The sequence below is a fragment of the Dasypus novemcinctus genome, chromosome 15 (genome assembly GCF_030445035.2).
Source record: "Dasypus novemcinctus isolate mDasNov1 chromosome 15, mDasNov1.1.hap2, whole genome shotgun sequence".
NCBI classification, from domain to species: domain Eukaryota; kingdom Metazoa; phylum Chordata; class Mammalia; order Cingulata; family Dasypodidae; genus Dasypus; species Dasypus novemcinctus.
The window spans coordinates 17,116,290-17,134,359 of record NC_080687.1 but is presented as its reverse complement, the minus strand read 5'-3'; the positions used below and the strand labels follow the sequence as shown (position 1 = coordinate 17,134,359).

At 43.0% G+C, this 18,070-nt stretch overlaps 1 protein-coding gene across 2 annotated transcripts in view; it reads right to left on the bottom strand.

Annotated features, from left to right (window-relative positions):
- LATS2 (large tumor suppressor kinase 2) overlaps positions 1 to 18,070 on the bottom strand; it is a 93,583-nt gene that overhangs the window by 15,534 nt on the left and 59,979 nt on the right. The window lies entirely within an intron of this gene.

Here is an 18,070-nt window from a genome sequence, read left to right as displayed (position 1 = left end):
GGGATAATCTGGTGAGTCCTGACATACCCACAGGCTAGTTTAAGGAGAGGTTTGCCCCCTGTAGAGAATTTGCAACAGTGAAATAGGGACCATGTGACCTGCCCTCAAGGGGAGCATGCTGTGACCAAAGGGTCGTCTATGGAACTCCTACAGAATGCCAACTGTTTAAAATGTCCTAGGCTGGGCTACAACAAAAGAAGACTGCCCTGAGGATTTGGCCTAGTGGGAGAAAGAAGAGACAGACACAGAGGGAGCTGGGGAGCAAGGCCCAGTTCACCACAGGCCCTTTAAAATGGCCCACTGAATGAATGAATACAAGACCGAACCTGGTTACAACCATCGGAAAGGCATGGTGAGGTGAGACTTTTCCCCTTAGGAGGAGAGGTACCTGGGCTTTTCATGGACACAATGGCCCTGTAGCAGCTCTTTTAGGATAGGAAAAATTGGGATATATGGGGAGTCCAGGTAGTGGAAGAGTTTCTTGGCAGGTGAACCATCAGAGCACAGGGGGATGAATGCCCTGGACAGGGGTGGAGAAGGGGCCAAAGGCAGAAGGCCTGCAAAGTGGGTGGGAGACAAAGCAGAAGGACCCATGGATGGGACATCAAGTCCCAGGGTTTTGCCCCACTCAAAGATGGCCATGGATGCTCACCAACAGAGGACCTGAGGCAATCAGAAGATTGCAGATGGAAGATGCCCTGGAGCAGAGAGATGGAGAGCAAAGCCTGAGGTGCTCTCAGGAGGGTGGACCAGGGCTTGACCTGGGGAAGGGCCGTGGGAAGCACATGGGGCAGATGGGAGGGAGGCTGCCGCAGGACCCAGAGAGCAAAGGCTAGGATGCCAAAGGCCATAGCAGCTCCAGCAGGAGGTTCAGCAGGGTCAGACACAGGGCAGGGAGACAGGCCATGAGGGCCAAGAGCCTGGTGGCTTGCAGGAGCAGCTGGTCAAGTCTTAGACAAGCAAGGAGAACAAAAGAGGGAAAAGACCACCATAGGGGCCAGCCACCGAGCCGGGGATGAAGCAGCAGCAAGGGGGGTTTCACAGGATAGGGGAACACTATTTTGAAGACAGGGTGTCCTACCATGGAGAGGGAAACATAAAGTGCAGAAGAGAGAGGATGACCACAGAGGAGGTAAGATGGTATCTTGTGGGCCCAAGGGGTGGGTGAGCTCTGGAAAGGAAGCACAGACAGGAGAGAAGAGGAAGGAATGGATGAAGAGGCAGAAAGCCCCAGGATGGTGACAAAGGATGCTTGGGGCTGCCCTGCCACTGAGAAACCAACGGTGGCTGTGGCTCATCACGAGAAAGACACAGTTGGGTTTCTAATTCCAAGAGCCCTGGACTATGAAGAAGGTGGAGGTTGAGGAGAAGCCCATTCTTCCTGTCTTCCTAATTACGAGTTTTCAAGGATGAGAGGTCAGAACTGATGACACTCTACTCTATGTTCTGTCAGCTGGACAGTCTGTAGTGGGGCTAGTGACCCTCCATCACACTCATCTGTTTGTCGGTATTCTCCTTGAGGATGGGGAGTACCCGGGAGAGCCTGAAACCCCACATTACTCATGCCAGGAACCAGTTAAGAGTTTAATGTACATCTCATTAGATAATCTTATTAAAAAGTAGTGTTCCAAAAAGCACATGAAAAAATATTCCATATCACTAGCTATTAGGGAAATGCAAATCATTTACCACCGCATAGAATGGCCATTTTTAAAAACCAGAAAACAGTAAGTGCTGGAGGATGTGAAGAAATAAGAATATTCCTTCACTGTTGGTGGGGCTGTAAAATGGTGCAACCTCTATGGAAGACAGTTTGGCGGTTTCTCAGGAAGCAAAATATAGAACTACCATATGATTCAGCAATTCCTCTACTAGGAATATATCCAGAAGAACTAAAAACTATGACACAAACAGATATCTGCACTGATATTAACAGTGGTGTTATTCACAATTTCCAAAAGATGGAACAACCCAAGTGTCCATTAACCAATGAAAGGATAAACAAAATGTGGTATATGCATACAGTGGAATACTATGCTGCAGTAAGAAGAAATGAAATTGGGATACATACGATAACATGGATGAATCTTGAAGAAATTGTGTTAAGTAAGGTAAGCCAGACACAAAAGGACAAGTATTACATGGTCTCATTAATATGAACTAAAAATGAAAAATAAATGCATGGCATTAAAACCTAGAGTATAGGTTAATAGGAGATAAGAGGAGGGTTGACAAGAACTACTGATGCTTAATGTAGGTAGAAGTTTTAATTAACTCTACTGTAAAAGTGTGAAAATGGATTGAGTTGATGTCAACACATTATAGTGAGTAGCAGCTGGTTTATAAAATTGTGACTGAAAAGGGTAGTCTGGGGAAGTAAATGCCAATTGAAAAAGAGCTAGAGAATAATCTAGAGAATGAATAACACTGAACCCAGAGGTGGAGGAGAATTGTGGTTGATGGTATAGATCCAAGAATGTCCTCTGTGAGCTAGAGCAGATGTACATCACTGTTGCAGGGTGGTAGGAAAAACACAATTGGTATGACCTATGGACTGTGGTTAACAGGAATACTATATTCTTGGAGCAATGCTAAAGATGTACTATGTTGATAACGGGGTAAGAGTACGGAAAAAGTGTGCCAAATGTACGCAATGGACCATGGTTGGTGATAATAGTCTGATGATGATATCTTATTATCTGAAACAAATGTTCCACCATGGTGTGATGTGTTGGTGAAGGGGTGTTGTTTGGGAATTCTACATATGTGCATGATTGTTTTTTAAGTTTATAACCTCTGTAATAAAAACATATTTTAAAAAATAGGTGAGCTGGAGAAAAAATACACCAAATGTAAAATAAGGACTATAGTTAGTGATAATATTTTGACAATGCTCTTGCATAATTTGTAACAAATGTATCACAACAATGCAAGGTGTTGGTGGAGGGCCGATGTATGGGACCCTTGTAAGATGTTATGCATGTTTTATTTCTAAGTTCACAACTTTTACTATACACTTGTTTATGTATGTTCATGTATGAATGATGTACTTCAATAAAAAATATTTAAATAGAAACAAACAAAAAACCATAGTGTTTCAAACAGGGACACACATACTTGTACACCAATATTCATAGCAGTGTTATTTACAAAAGCCCAAAGTTGGAAACAAACCAAAAACCAGGTGGCCATCAACAGATAAATGGATAAACAAAACATGGTGTACACATACAATGGAATATAATTCAGCCACAGAAAGGAGTGAAGTTCTGATGCATTCTACAATGTGGATGAACCTTGAAGACATCAAGTTGAGTGAAATAAGCCACACACAAAAGGACAAATGTTATATGATTTCACTTACATGAAATACCTAAAATATAATTCATAGAGACAGAAAGTAGATTAGCGATTACCAGGAGCTGAAAGGAAAGGGAGTGGGGAGTTAGTGCTTAACAGGTACAAAGTTCCTGTTGGGAGTGATGAAAAAATTTGGTAACGAATTGGTGAAGGTAGCACAACATTGCAAAAGTGACTAATTATACTTAAAATTAAAACAAATTACGATAAGTAAACTCATAGATTTAGAATCTAAAATATAGATTATTAACAGGGGACAGCCTGGGGTTAGAGAATGGGGAGTCAATGCTTAATTTGTACAGAATTTCTATTTAGGGTGATTGAAAAGGTTTAGCAATGGATGGTGGTGAAGGTAACACATTATTGTGAGTGCAATTAACAGCACAGAATTACATTGGTGAATGTGGTTAAAAAGGGAAACTTGTCATATATTAGAATAAAAATTAGAAGATAAAGCATAAGACTGTATAACACAGTGAACCCTACCGTAGATGATGGATTATACTTAATAGTGTAAGAATGTTCATTCATGAATTATAACAAATATCCAACACTAATACAAGGTGATAACAACAGGGTGGTTAAAAATACATCTAATGTAAACTATGGACGATAGGTAATAGTGCTATTTTAATAATTTTTGATCAATTGTAACACAGGTATTTAATGTTTAAAGAAAATTAGCACAATTACAAAAAAGTGCCACCATCAGTTGTAACAAATGTCCCACACCAATGCAAGGTATTGGTGGAAGGGTGGTGTATGGGACTCCTCTGTTACAACTTCTCTAATGAAAAAAAAAAATTAAGGTTGATACAGCAAATTTAATGTTATATGTGTTACCGCAAAAAGAAAACAAAACAAAAACCATGTGTCGCGTTCCTGGTGATATACAGTGAGTGGCAGGAAAAGAACCAAGCAGGCTTCAGGAAGAAGCCTCTCCAGGAAGAAAAACCCACCAGAACTTGCACTTGGACCCAAGACAGTGGCTATGTGTGGCTATGACCTGGGCCCACATTCTCAGATCAATGGGGCAGGTAGGGGAAGGGGCAATGAGAGACGGATGGTCCTGCTGCGGGGAGGTGTCCAGCTCAGGCGGGTCTCGGGGTGCAGCGGGGGATGCTGGGAACCAGTCATCAGAACACAGGTGAGTTTTAAAAGCGGCTCTGGGACCGACAGGTGGGCAGGTGGTTTATGGTCTGGACGAGCAGAGAGAAGGCTGCAGGGGCTCCAAAGCGAAGCCCTGGATGCCTCACGCGTGACCTGGGAACGACACTTTGGACCCCCAACTTCACAGCCGTGCCAAGGGCTCTCAACTCAGAACACCCGCACCCTCAGCATTGTTTGGGACTCTGGGCACCCGCCAAGGGCTGACCTGAGCACAAGTGCTGTCGTCACCACTAGCTGTTCGGTGGCTTTGTCTCCCTGAGGGCCAATCACCGGAGCTTAATCATCCCTTTCTTATCTGCCCCATGTCGATAATGACTACTCTGGGACAGATGATGTCAAAATTTGTATGTATTCAAACTCTTTCCCTGTTTATGGAACAATTAACTTCTTGAAGATTTGTACTTTGTGGTTCAAACTGAAAAAATTGGCCAAGAAAAGTCAGCATGGGGATAACACAAGTAAAGACTTATTATGTTCCAGGGGTAAGTCAACTGATAAGGCCAAGCAGCACTAAGGAGCCAACATATTTCGCAAATAAACCCTTTAAAGTAATCCACGTCTGTGGAGCTTTGCCCCAGCTGCCTGCCCATTACCCTTTATTTGGCAAATATTTAGTTTCTACATATTAACCCTCCAAAGCTGTTACCGTATATGTAATTTTAGCTATGATTTAAAAGCTGAAGGAAATCCAGAATCCATTTCTAAATCTATCAGAAATATGCCACCCAATGGTCTCATCAAATCTCAGCAAGTGCTCGTGGGCTATCAGCACACCTAAACTCACCAAGGGCATGACTTCCTACCTCCTGCAGGGTTTCCCTGTACAATGTTCTAATTAATGACCGAATCCTCCTCAGATTCAAGTCCAGTAGTTCCAAGGGTCACTGTGGGAAGTGCCTTCAAAGCGCTGCTCAGAGGAGGGAGAGATGGTGAGAAGAGAGTGGGCACCACCCACTACCCACCACTTCTGCTTCCCTCGGTATCATCAGAGATAACATTTTTTGATAATTGTGGTTTTATATATATTATACAAAATTGGTTATTTTAATTATTTTTAAGTATACAGTTCAGTGGCATTAATTACAAGGCACAGTGTTGTGTTACCATCAGCACCATCTATTACCAAAACCTTTTCATCATTCCAAATAGAAACCACACCCATTCAGCAGCAGCTCCTCACTCGTACCTCCAGAGGGCCAGCCTTATCTTCCAGACAGCTCATCAGTGCTCAGGCTGAAGGCATCATTCACAGCATGCCCAATCTGGTACAAAACGCCTCTGGTGCTTCCACCAGCTACTAATATGACCCAACACATGTGATCCCAACCTCCTGGCTTCTCCCACCCACTTCTTCCAGTTATCCCATCTCATGGACGACAACGCCAATCTCCCAGCCTTGGCATCAGCCTGACTTTGGCATTTCCTTCACATCCCACATACAATCCAGCAGCATTTTTTTGTCAGCTCTATTTAGATTCGACCTAGCTCAATCTAGATCCACGGTGCTTTAATGGTAGAACTGATCATTTCCCTCACACACCATATCCAATCTGGTTAAACTTAACATGTCACAATCGCCAAGATTTACAATTTGAGAACAACTATAGTTACCAAGGAAAAGTCATTCCAGTCTTAGTAGGAGCCATTATCTACCACCCTGTGGACTGTTCTTGCAGATTCATATACACTGAACGAAACATTCTCTGCCAGACTCCCCACCAGAATAGGACCTCTTAGGGCTAAACTGCTGTTGCACAAGAGCTAACTGAAAGGACTGGTACCCTTATCTCTTCTTGTGAGCAGCCTCATGGACACCAGTAGGCTACTCTCAGCTGAGGGAGAAACCTCTGGACAAAAGAGAAAGAAATTATTCCCCAATCCTTCTAAAGCAGAGCTCCTCAAGGGATTTGGGTGATGGGATATATGGGAACCCCCCTATATTTTCGATGTATCATTTATGTAACATAAAGTTGCTTTAAAAAAAAAATCTGATTGGATTTAAAAAAAAAACGGCTTGAGTGCTGAGAAGAGTATGGTAAATTGAGGTCTCAAGCTTCACTGGTTTCTTGCTGCTATTGAAAGACCTTGTGAAGTCCATGTTAGATACGTGAATTCTACCTCAAAAGCTGTAGATATATCTTCCAAGAAACTTCTACTGTATTTTTTCTTTAAAGATTTTTTATTTATTTCTCTCCCCTTCCCCCCCCCCCCCAGTTGTCTGCTGTCTGTGTGTTCTTCTGTGACTGCTTCTATCTTTATCAGAGGCACAGGGAATCTGTGTTTCTTTTTGGTGTGTCATCTTGTTGTGTCAGCTCTCCATGTGCGTGGCGTCATTCCTGGGCAGGCTGCACTTTTTTCGTGCTGGGTGGCCCTCCTAACGGGGCTCACTCCTTGCGTGTGGGGTGCCCCTGCGTGGCAGGGCACTCCTTGCGTGCATCAGCACCGCACATGGGCCAGATGCACACCGGTCAAGAAGGCCCGGGGTTTGAACCGCGGACCTCCCATGTGGTAGGCGGACGCCCTAACCACTGGGCCAAGTCCCCTTCCCTGTTACTTTTTTTTCCTTAAAAATATTTATTTTGGTAACATATATATAACATAAAATTTCCCATTTTAACCATTTTAAGTACAATTCATGGCATTAATTACATTAACAATGTTGTGCTACCATCACCACCATCTATTACTCAAACTTTTTATCACGCTAAACAGAAACTGTACACATGAAGCAGTTACTTCCCTTCCCCCACCTCCTCCCAGCCCCTGTAACCTCCAGTCTACTTTTTGCCTCTATGAATTTGCTTACTCTATATATTTCATATAAGTGGACTCATACAACAGCTGTCCTCTGGTGCCTGACTTACTTTACTCAGCATGTTTTCAAGGTTCATCCCTGTTGTAGCAGGTCTCAGTACTTCATTCCTTGTGCCGGCTGAGTAATACCCCATTGTACGTTCATGCCACATTTTGTTTCTCTATTCATCCGTTGATGGACACTTGGTTGTTTCCCCCTTATGGCTACTGTGAATAATGCTGTGCGGTGAACATCAATGTACTTGTATTTGTTTGATTTCCTCTTACTTTTTAAAAATCAACAAATGGATGACAACTTAAAACTGGCTCTGGTCACCATAAATTTTGGAAGATGTGGAATTTATCTACATAGCGTCTATAGTGGTTTGGAGTTGTACGGACCCAGAAAAACATGTTCTTAAACTTAATCCATTCCTGTGGGTGTGAACCCCTTGCCAGCAGGGCCTTGTGATGAGGTCACTGCAGTTCAGGTGTGGCCCACCTCCACCAGGATGGGGCTTTGTTCCCATTACTGGAGTCCTTATTAGCGGAAGGGAAAAATTCAGACAGAGAGAAAACCACAGAGCGAGCATCCAGAAGGCAACCAGCAACAGACCCCAGAAGAGAGGGTGAGGCCAGGCGAGGCCTCCAGGTCAAGGCCATGCGACAAGCTAAGGACCAAGGGGCGCTGGCAGGCAGCCCCAGAACGCCAGTCTTCAGGAAGAAAGCATCGTCGTGAGGATGCCTTGATTTGGAATTTCTTTTAGTCTCAAAACCATCAGCTAATAAATTCCCATTGTTTTAACCCAACCCGCTTCATGGCATTTGCTTGGGCAGTGCAGGAAACTGGAAGTGTCTGATAGTTAAAGGACAGCTATGAGGCACTGGAACACCACGGCCAGGTGAGGCGCGGGGACATTTAGCCCACACCTAGACCTGGTAGTCAGCAGGGCAGGGGCTTTCTGCAAAACTGCCCTCTGGCCACCCCGGAGCACCCTCGCTTGGGGGCACCCCTGTCCCAGCCCTGGCACTCTGTGGGACTACCAAAGTGAGTACATCCCCACGGGACTTCTCCCTCCGTCCAGCCTGCCTCCCTTGCCCTCAGTGGGCCTCCTGCCCCAACCCTGGCTTGGCTGTCTCCTTGGAAATGTGGCAGCAAAGCCATCCATAAAATATCCCAGGCCCGCTAAGGCATTTGGCCACTGCCACAAGACGTAAGGAAGGCTGTCCACGCTCACTAAATCCCAAAGCACACAGAGGCACAGCTGAGTTCCCTGAGCAGGCACCTCTGCTCTGTGCTCACTTCATTCTGGGGCCTGGGGGTAAGAGGCCGGGCCTGCAGGTGGGCTAGGCATCCCCCCTGCCGCCCACTGCACTGCTCCGATGCCCTGGCCCCAGACGGCTGCATTTTCCCCATTACTCACAAGCCCTGCTTGGGAAATAGCTGTAGCAACCTTGAATGTGCTCCAGAAACTTGTGACTCAAGATTCACAGGAAGGCAGCAGTTGGGTTCGCATTTTCTATACAGCCAAACTATTTTGCTGGCAGCTATACAGGATTGAGAGTAATTTAAATTCAATGAAAAATTATTACGGAGGAAAGAAGGAATGTCCTATGGTGACTTCCCCTCTCCCTCTCCCCCCTGCCCCTGCTTCCTGGTAAGGAAACATTTTTGAAATGTTAGTAAATCTATATCCCAACATTTTAACATTCCAATGATGAGTTTTGGCTGAAGAACTGAAAATGTAGAAGCCTGGCTTTCTTGGGTCTGTATGGGAACTCTTATCTGTGTGTCTCTCTGTCTCCCAGTCTTTCTCATATACGCTATTAGTTAAGTTCCAAGTTAAAGTAGAAGAAAAGAGTTCCCAGCCACCCCTAGCTGACGAGATTGAGACCCTGGTGGGTAAAGTCCATCCTGGGGATTGGAGGATTCCAAAAGCTTCTGAGAGGCTCAGACTCATCTCCTCCCCCAGCTCCACTAAACAAGCCGGCACCTCCTCCACTCACCAAGGAAAAAGAAAGAACGCAACCAGCTTTTAAATCTAGTGGTATTATTATTATTAAAAAAGTAAAACCTCTGACCCCCAAAAGACTAGATTTGTTGGAGAGTAGAAAAGGAAAATACAGAAGCTAGAAGCACGCTCTTTTCTCGAGCGTGCTACCTCCTCCTTACTGTCCCTGAAGGGAAGAGGCCTGGGTGAAGAATCAAACTGAAACCCCCTCCAGGGGCACCTGAGGGCTCTATCCCTCTAATGCTCTTGGGATTCGAGAGGCACTGCTGTTACATTTCACTCCCTGAATTAAGTGTCTCCAGGGTTCTTTTCGAAGCTAAGTGGAACACAGTGTTTTAGTGCATTCTGCTGCCAGTTGTCGGCCTTAATAAGAAACACAAGCCTTTGGCAGAATGGATGCAAAGCCCGGCAGACTTGGCTCACCATTCTTTGCATTCTATATATTTCTCAAAGAGAATTAAAATAGTTCGACATGGTCTTTGTGTATGTGTGTGAGAGATCAAACTATGGCTGGAAAAATAAGGTGAGAAAAAATTAGAAGTAACGTTTGAATTTTACATGTGCGTACATGCACACGAGCACAGCTAACAGAAACTTCAACCCGACGGTAACCTCTTAAATCCCTGATGGGTGCGCACAGCACCCAAACCTCAAAATTTTTACCCAGCAAGTGTCATGGGTCAGATAACTGCTTGGCACTTTTGGAGGAACTTAGAGGTAAGGAATGAAGAAGCAATTTGGCCAAAAAGTAAACAGGGAGATTGTGGACCCTGCCAATGGTCATAGAAACACTTTAAATAAAGTAACATCTAGCACCTATTGTTAGTACCAAAATGAAATGAACTGTTATAAAGATAAATGATCTCAGTGAAATTCTTCAGTCATGTATTTTTGGTGGCAGTATAAACCATAAAGCTTTACTGAGGTGAATATTTGTTAGTAAGTACCAAAGTCATTAAAATTTTTCTATCTTGATTTAATCATTTTACTTCTTGAAATTTATTCTCAGGCTAATTTAAAAGAATTCTATTTTTAAAAATCTATTTGCATAAAGATATCTGTCAGAGTTAGCATACCACACCCTCAAATAGAAGAGGGTTGGACAGGAGTAGGAAAGAGCCTAAACATCCAATAATAGAAGAATGATTCAGTAAATTGTAATTAATATATCCCCTAGAATACACTTAATGCTGCTATAAAAATACTTTCTATCACAACAATTCTTTTGACAAGTATTTACTGTTCTAGGTACTGAATGCCTTAGTGGTGAACTGAACATGCAACTCTCAATTGTATAAACAACATGAAAAATGCTTACTATACAAAATTTTGTGAGTTAGGATTATAGCCATGTACAAATTAACTATGTCTACAACTTGATTAGAATATGAGAAAAATAAAAGTGGGCTTAATTTCATTTTATGTTGATATATGCAAAAAACGTTTTTTAAAAGAGGATAAGGCAATAAGAATTCTTTTGTCAAATAAATTCCACTTTAATAAAATTGCCTATATTAACTAGCTTCATAACTGGGGACAGATCACAAAAATTTTCCTGATCACAATTTGAATCCAGTGACAGGAAAAGATTTTACAAGGTAATCCCAAAGTTCCTTACAACTCTACAATTCTAGGATTTCAGGGAAAGTTAGCTCAAATAAGGTGTTTTTGTTTTATTTTAAATATATTTTTATTTGTAAAATATACTTAGATTACATAAAATGTTACATAAAATGTAAGGGATTCCCATATGCTCCACTCCGCACTTCTTTCATTAGGGTGGTACATTCATGGCAATTGAAGAACACGTTTTGGACCACTGCCACACAGCATGGATTATAGTTTACATTATAGTTGACACTCTCTCCCTCCCACCCTATTCTGTAGGTTATGGCAGTATATATAATGGCCTCTATCTGTCTTTGCAATGTCATTCAGGACAATTCCAAGTCCTGAAAATGCCCCCATATTATACCTCTTTATCACTCTCCCTGACTTCAGCACCTCCAGTGGCTACTGTCTCCACATCGATGATAAAATTTCTTCCATTGCTAGAATCACAATAGGTTTACAGTAGAATACCAGAAAGTCTACTCTAGTCCATACCGTATTCCCCAAACCTGAGAATTCTGGAATGGTCATGCCCACTCCACCTCTAATTGACAGGGCTGGGGGGTGGGGGTGGGGGTGGGGGCTCTGATCCCATATGGCTGATGGATGGGACTATCTTGCCTGCAGTTATAGACTCTCTCAGTTCCTTGGTGTAGTGGTTGTCCATCCTCATCGCCTTGTTAGTTGTCCTGGGTGAGTCCAATGAACTGGAGAGTAGGTGTTGCAGCTCCACTGAGGCTCAGGACCCAGCTGGCACATGGATAGCCCAGAGTTTCAAGTCTCTTGGACATACACCTACCAATTCCAGCACCAACTATAGGTTCAAATAAAAGGGACAGATGAGGCATGTGTACAGAAGACACCTTTGAGTCCAACCCTGTCACACTCAGGAGCACAAATTCCAAAGTAGGGCCCACTGGCAAGGCACTAAACTCTAGCGCTATCTGCCATGACTGTAAGGACCTGGGTGTCTCAGGAGCCCTCAGGAGGCCCACTATGTGGGGTAATATCTACTTTGGCTGTCTACGAGATCCTACTGAGACACATATAAGCATTACCTCTCTGACGACCCCCCAACTCACTTTGAAGTCTCTTAGCCATATAAACTCATTTGTCTTTACTCCCCCCCCCCCTTTTATTCAAGGTTTTTTCCAGTTGCATCACCAGCCAATGCTTGGTAGTAATCCCTCGATGTCAGGGAGGCTCATCCCTGGGAGTCATGTCCCACACTGGGGGGAAGGTAATGCATTTACATGTTGAGTTTGGCTTAGAAACTGGCCACATTTGAGCAACATGGAGGCTCTCAGGAGGTAACTTTTGGCACCCTACAACACTAGGGTTAAGTTGCAATTTCAAAAGCAAAAGGCTTATAAGCATAGTTGTCAATATCTAGGGCCCATCAATGGACCATCCTTCTTCACTAGCCATTGCCCCTGTACTTGGGAGATTGTTGCTGTTCCAACAGAAAATGTAGCAGAGCTCCCCAGAATGGGAATTCAGTATTCTTTCAGTTGTTGTGTGAATCTCTACCCACTGTGGCAATGCCCCATGAATATCTGAGCATATTTATATACCTTATTTGCATGCCGAGGTGAACTTCCTCCCATGTATCCCCCATCACTGACACCCCACACCAATGGTCCTTCCCAGCCATAGTTGTAATCCTTCTGTGATCCAAAACTTCTTAAAAAATGAAGCCAAGAATATTGCCAAATTCAATTAATAGGAAAATGAGATAATAATGATAGGTTTAAACATAAGAAATAAAACATATAATAATTTAGAAAAACTAAAATGAAAATAAAGTAAAAAAATTTGGGGGGTATTAAAAAATGAAAAATATTTTAAAAAATAGTTTTGATGTTTTGCCTTTTGTCACTGTAAAAACTGTTGTCCTGTATGTGCAGTGGCATTTTCTTCCATTTCTTCCCCAGTGACTTCCTTTTTTTCATTTTGTCATTAGAGAAGTTTTAGGTCACAGTAATGTCACATACAGAATATAGGGGACTTCCATGTACCCAACATCCCCCCCTTTCCCCCCTTGCTCAAATTAGATTTTACTTTTGCCCCTGTCAAGAAAGGTACATTCCATGGAAACTTCCTACACCAAAATTGCCTATTAATTGATACTTCAGGATGCCTGTGTCCTATATTTATATTTATGTGTCCCTGACTGTGCCAATGTCCAGAACTGACCATCAACAACTCCTCTATGTGCAATTCCCAAGAAGTGAAGTCCCTTTCCCCTCTCCTTGAATCTAGGCTGAGCCTATGTTTTGCTTCAACCAATGGCATGAAGTGATGCTGTGTCAGTTCTGGCCTGGCCGCTTCCATTTTCACTCCTGAGGATCCCTGAGCTGTGGGACAGAGAGACCCAGCCACCCTCCAGCAGTTCCACCCATTCCTGCTGGGATTCTGAAACCATCATATGTTGCAGCCTAGCTGAGTTCCCAGCGAAAAGCAGCTCCGGCCTTCCAGTGGATGCCACACGGAGCAGAAGAGCTTCCAGCCGAGCCCAGCCAGGCCACACTCACTGTTGTTTTTAAACCACTAAAAGTTTTGGGGTGGTGTGTTACTATACAACAATAAATAATAGTGACTCATTCTACTTTTTCTGCTGTGTATAATCTGGAAAATATGTCCACCCATTCATTTTATATTGAATTTTGAATTGTTTGGTCTACTAAGCTTTACCCACATAAACTCAATTGCTTCTGAGACCAGAGAGGTTTCTGCAAAGTTCAATTTATAAGCATGTAAGATGATTACTGTTATTATTAACACAGAAATTTAACAAAACACTAGGAAACAATATTTCACCAAAAAATGAGACTATTATCCTAACATTGACTGCTGGTATGCTTACTGAAGTTTGAGAGCCTAAATAAGCAGGCTTTTTTTGTTTTAAAAAGATTTATTTTTTATTTATCTCCCCTCCGCACCCCCCCCCCCCAAGTTGTCTGCTCTCTGTGTCCATTCGCTGTGTGCTCCTCTGTGACTGCTTCTATCCTTAGCAACGGCACTGGGAATCTGTATTTCTTTTTGTTGCGTCATCTTGCTGTGTCAGCTCTCTGTGTATGCGGCGCCATTCTTGGGCAGGCTGCACTTTCTTTTGCACTGGGCGGTTCTCCTTATGGGGCACACTCCTTGCGCGTGGGGCTCCCCTACACGGGGGACACCCCTGCGTGGCAGGGTACTCCTTGCACGCATCAGCACTGCGCATGGGCCAGCTCCACACAGGTCAAGGAGGCCCAGGGCTTGAACCGCGGACCTCCCATGTGGTAGGCGGACACCCTGTCCATCGGGCCAAGTCCGCTTCCCTTGTTTTTGTTTTTTATGTACCAGTTCCCTTAGATTATTCCAGTTTTCTGCTATGCACCCATTGTAAAAAAAAAAAAACAAACAAAAAAACTAGTTTGCATTTATTTTTCATAATTCAGCTGAAGATTCAGCTGTAACTCTGAATTTTTACCAGGTCTTACATCTTTGAAGGCCCTCAAATAAATATTTGATTGGGTTTATATTTGATAACAAAATTTTTATTATATCTTTAAACACTTTTGTTCTTAATGGTATCCTAAATTCTGAGGTATGGCTATTATGATTACTTAAATCCAATCTTCTGACCCCTCTCCCCTTTTTTTAAACTAGGGCAGTTGTTGGTTCATAGAAAAAAATCATACAGAAACTACAGAGTTCCCATATACCAGCCCCCTTATACACAGTTTTCCAAACTGATGTCTTTTTGAAGAGAAACAGACTCCTAAATTTTAAAAATAATGAAAATGATTTTTTATTGTATTAAAAAAAAAAAAACACTTTAAGAAAACTGCTTCCAGAAAGGATGGGAGAATTCATCTCTAACAATGCATATCCCTTCTTGGTTTCAGTTTTCTATAAAGAAGAATTACTGGGCACAGACCAGTGTGTGTATGTGTAAACACAAACTTGCATGTGCACACACTTGGCCTGCTTTGCTGAGCTGAGCAAACCAGAACTGCAGCAGGCTGCCTCGCCCCCGCCTCCAGGCTGGCAGGCATCCCTCTGCCTTGGCCGTGACACCTCCTGCCCTAACAGCACCAGAGACCATCCAGCAGTGCACGTTATCCAAAGCCCAGAGCCAGATTGCACAAGAACTTAATGGGGCAGGGTTTTTTTTCTCTATATCTTCCCAACCTCGGCCCTAGCTATTACTGTGTTGGAGGAGGACAACAGGTTCTCTGTAATTTGGCTTGAGCAACTCACCAAAAAGAAACAAGTTAAACAAACAAAACCAGGGGGCAGCGATCACATGCCTTACTTGCACATACACAAAAATTCTCAAACAATATATATTTTCCAGGAAACAATGAAGGAACTCCAGATCAGGCCAGGACGTGGGCATCATTTTGAGGGACAAGCCCCACTTGTGAACATTTTGGGAAAGAGAAGGAAGCTTTTGGCAGGGAACACAGGAATGGTGCAATCCATGGAAAGGAATGACATTTGTCCCACAGAAGACAGAATTCTAGGAAAAGCTCTGAGAACCATCAGCCAGAGGTTTGGGCATGGCGAGGAGGGTAGAGGGCTATAAAAGTTTTCCCAACACAGAGGAAAATCTAACACTAAGTCAGAGAAAACGCACACTTCAAAAGAATGATACGAAGGATCCCAAAGGTGGGGCTGGGCTGCAGGACAGGGTAGAATTTAGAAGACTGCTCAGCAAACTGACGTACAGGGAAAGACAATACTGAGGAATCCTCTAAAGAAAATAACTTGGCTTTAAAAGGGAGGGGCCCCAATTGGACAGATGCTAAGAGGCTCAGAGCCCGTCTTCTCGGCTTCCCGGGCTGGTCTGCACTGCCCCCGTTCACATGTGGGTCCATGTGGCTCTCTCTCTAGAGATCAGTTCAGAAGTCAGGACCAGATCAAGAACGAAGGGCTTGTGGAGCCAGAAGTCTGAGCGTCCACTGCTGTCCCTGACAGGAAGAGAGAAGAACTGAGGATGAGACAAACGGCTGCATGGATACTTCTTTACGACGCTTGAGGGAGAGAGGTCCCAGGGAAGAAGGTGAAAAGCCCATGGGCTGTGACAAGCAGGGAGAACCCTAATTAGTGGCCAAGATGTTCTCAAAACAGCCACCACAGAACCAGGCTCCAGAACCCCTCCAAAAGGGTAAGTGGTAACAAGCTCGACTCTCCGGAAGGACGGTTTTGCCATATAAATGACACGTTGTGATCGTTGTGATTAGACTGAATTTGTACAGGACTGGCATGTGTTAGAACTGAGCGCTAAGACAGCCAAAAAACAAACCACAGTCATCGGAGCAGAAGCAGGAACAGCTTAAATGTGATTCGGAAAGAACTGACTTCTCATTCTCGGGCTAGAGGCCAATCCTGGCTCCTGAAATTAAGTCAGCGAAACGTGTGGGCAGGAGGGCTGCCTGTAAAATCCTGCCATTGATTACATTTATAAAATCTGCTTACTCAAAAATGGTAGGCAGCCTACCTCACCCTAAGATACCTTTGTCACAAATCTCCAAACATTTTATTTAAATTGTGGAAATATATAACGCAAAATTTCCCATTTTAACCATATTTAGTGGTATTAATTGCATTCATAGAATTGTTGTACCATCACCACCATCCATTACCAAAACATTTTCATCACAAACAGAAATTTTACCCATTAAACAATAACTCTCCATTCCTCCCTTATCTCTCACCTACCCCAAATCCTGGTAACTTCTAATCTTCTTTGTATGTCTATGAATTTTCCTATTCTAGATAGTTCATGTAAGCGAATTCACATGACATTTGTCCTTTTGTGCCTGGTGTCTTTCACTTAGCATATCGTTTTCGAGGTTAACCCGTGTTGTAGCAAGTACCAAACTTCATTCCTTTTCCTGACCAAATAGTATTCCACTGTATGGATATACCACGTTTTTTTCATGCATTCACCTGTTGATCGACACTCTAGTGTTCACCTTTTTGCTATTATAAGCAATGCTGCTATGAACATTGCCCTTTCCATTTTAAATGAGTAGCTGTTTTGTTCTCCTGTTGGCACTGTCATCCCCTGGGCCACCTGTGTTTGACCTTGGTGAGGGTAGAGGTCATAAACCTCAAAGGAAGGGAGCACATGGAAGCAGGCTGCGCAGAGCTTGCTTCTCTGTGGTTATTTTTCTTAAATGTTGTTAAGTCAGTTGGAAGATGTGGAAGTTGTAGCCTTGCCTAATAAAGACAGTAATCTGACACTTTCAAGGACACAGTATCCTTGAAAGAGTCACAACACAATGTAATCTGGTAAAATGTACAAATATTTTTTTGAGATATGTTAGTGAGAAACAATATCCTCTGATGCTGTGGTTAGGTTTTTATATATTTTCCAAAATATTTACATTTTAACTTTGAAATGGATCACTCTTCAAAAGTTTAGAATCTCTGTAACAGTTTCCATTTTCCAACAATGTTTAAAAGTCCAGTAGTTTTGTTTAAAACTTGGCTGTGACTCTACTAGTTATATATATATATTCCTCCACCATATTTTAGCCACAACATGGCTGTCAGATTCTATTCTTGCTTCAAGTTTCAAATTCCTTCTAATTCTATCCTTAACACTGCTGTTAGAGTTAAATATTAAATATATATTTTATATGTATATATATAATTCTATTGCTGACAGTGGAATCCCGGGCACACATTATACTGTGGTATAAATTTCCTCACGTTAAAAAAAAATCTGGGGTAGTAGATGTGCCTCAAGCAGCTGAGCACCTGCCTCCCAAACAGAAGGTCCCAGGTTCAGTTTCCAGTGCCTCCTAAAGAAGACAAACAAGCAATGAACAAAAACAAATAAGCAGGAAGCAGTGGCTCAAGCAGTTGAGCACCTGCCTCCCACACGGGAGGTCCCAGGTTCCTGGTGCCTCCTAAAGAAGAGAAACAAACAATGAGCAAAAACAACAAGCAAACAGACAAGCGAGCCATCCAGGGGGTGGGGGTGGGATCTGCATGTATATCTTATTTTAACGTATTTTAAATAGAATACTGCATTTAAATTTTTGCCATCCCCAATAGGGCAAGAGAAGCTTTAACCATGTACAAATGTTAAACATACCTCTTTCTCCCTCCATTTTTTCTTAGGA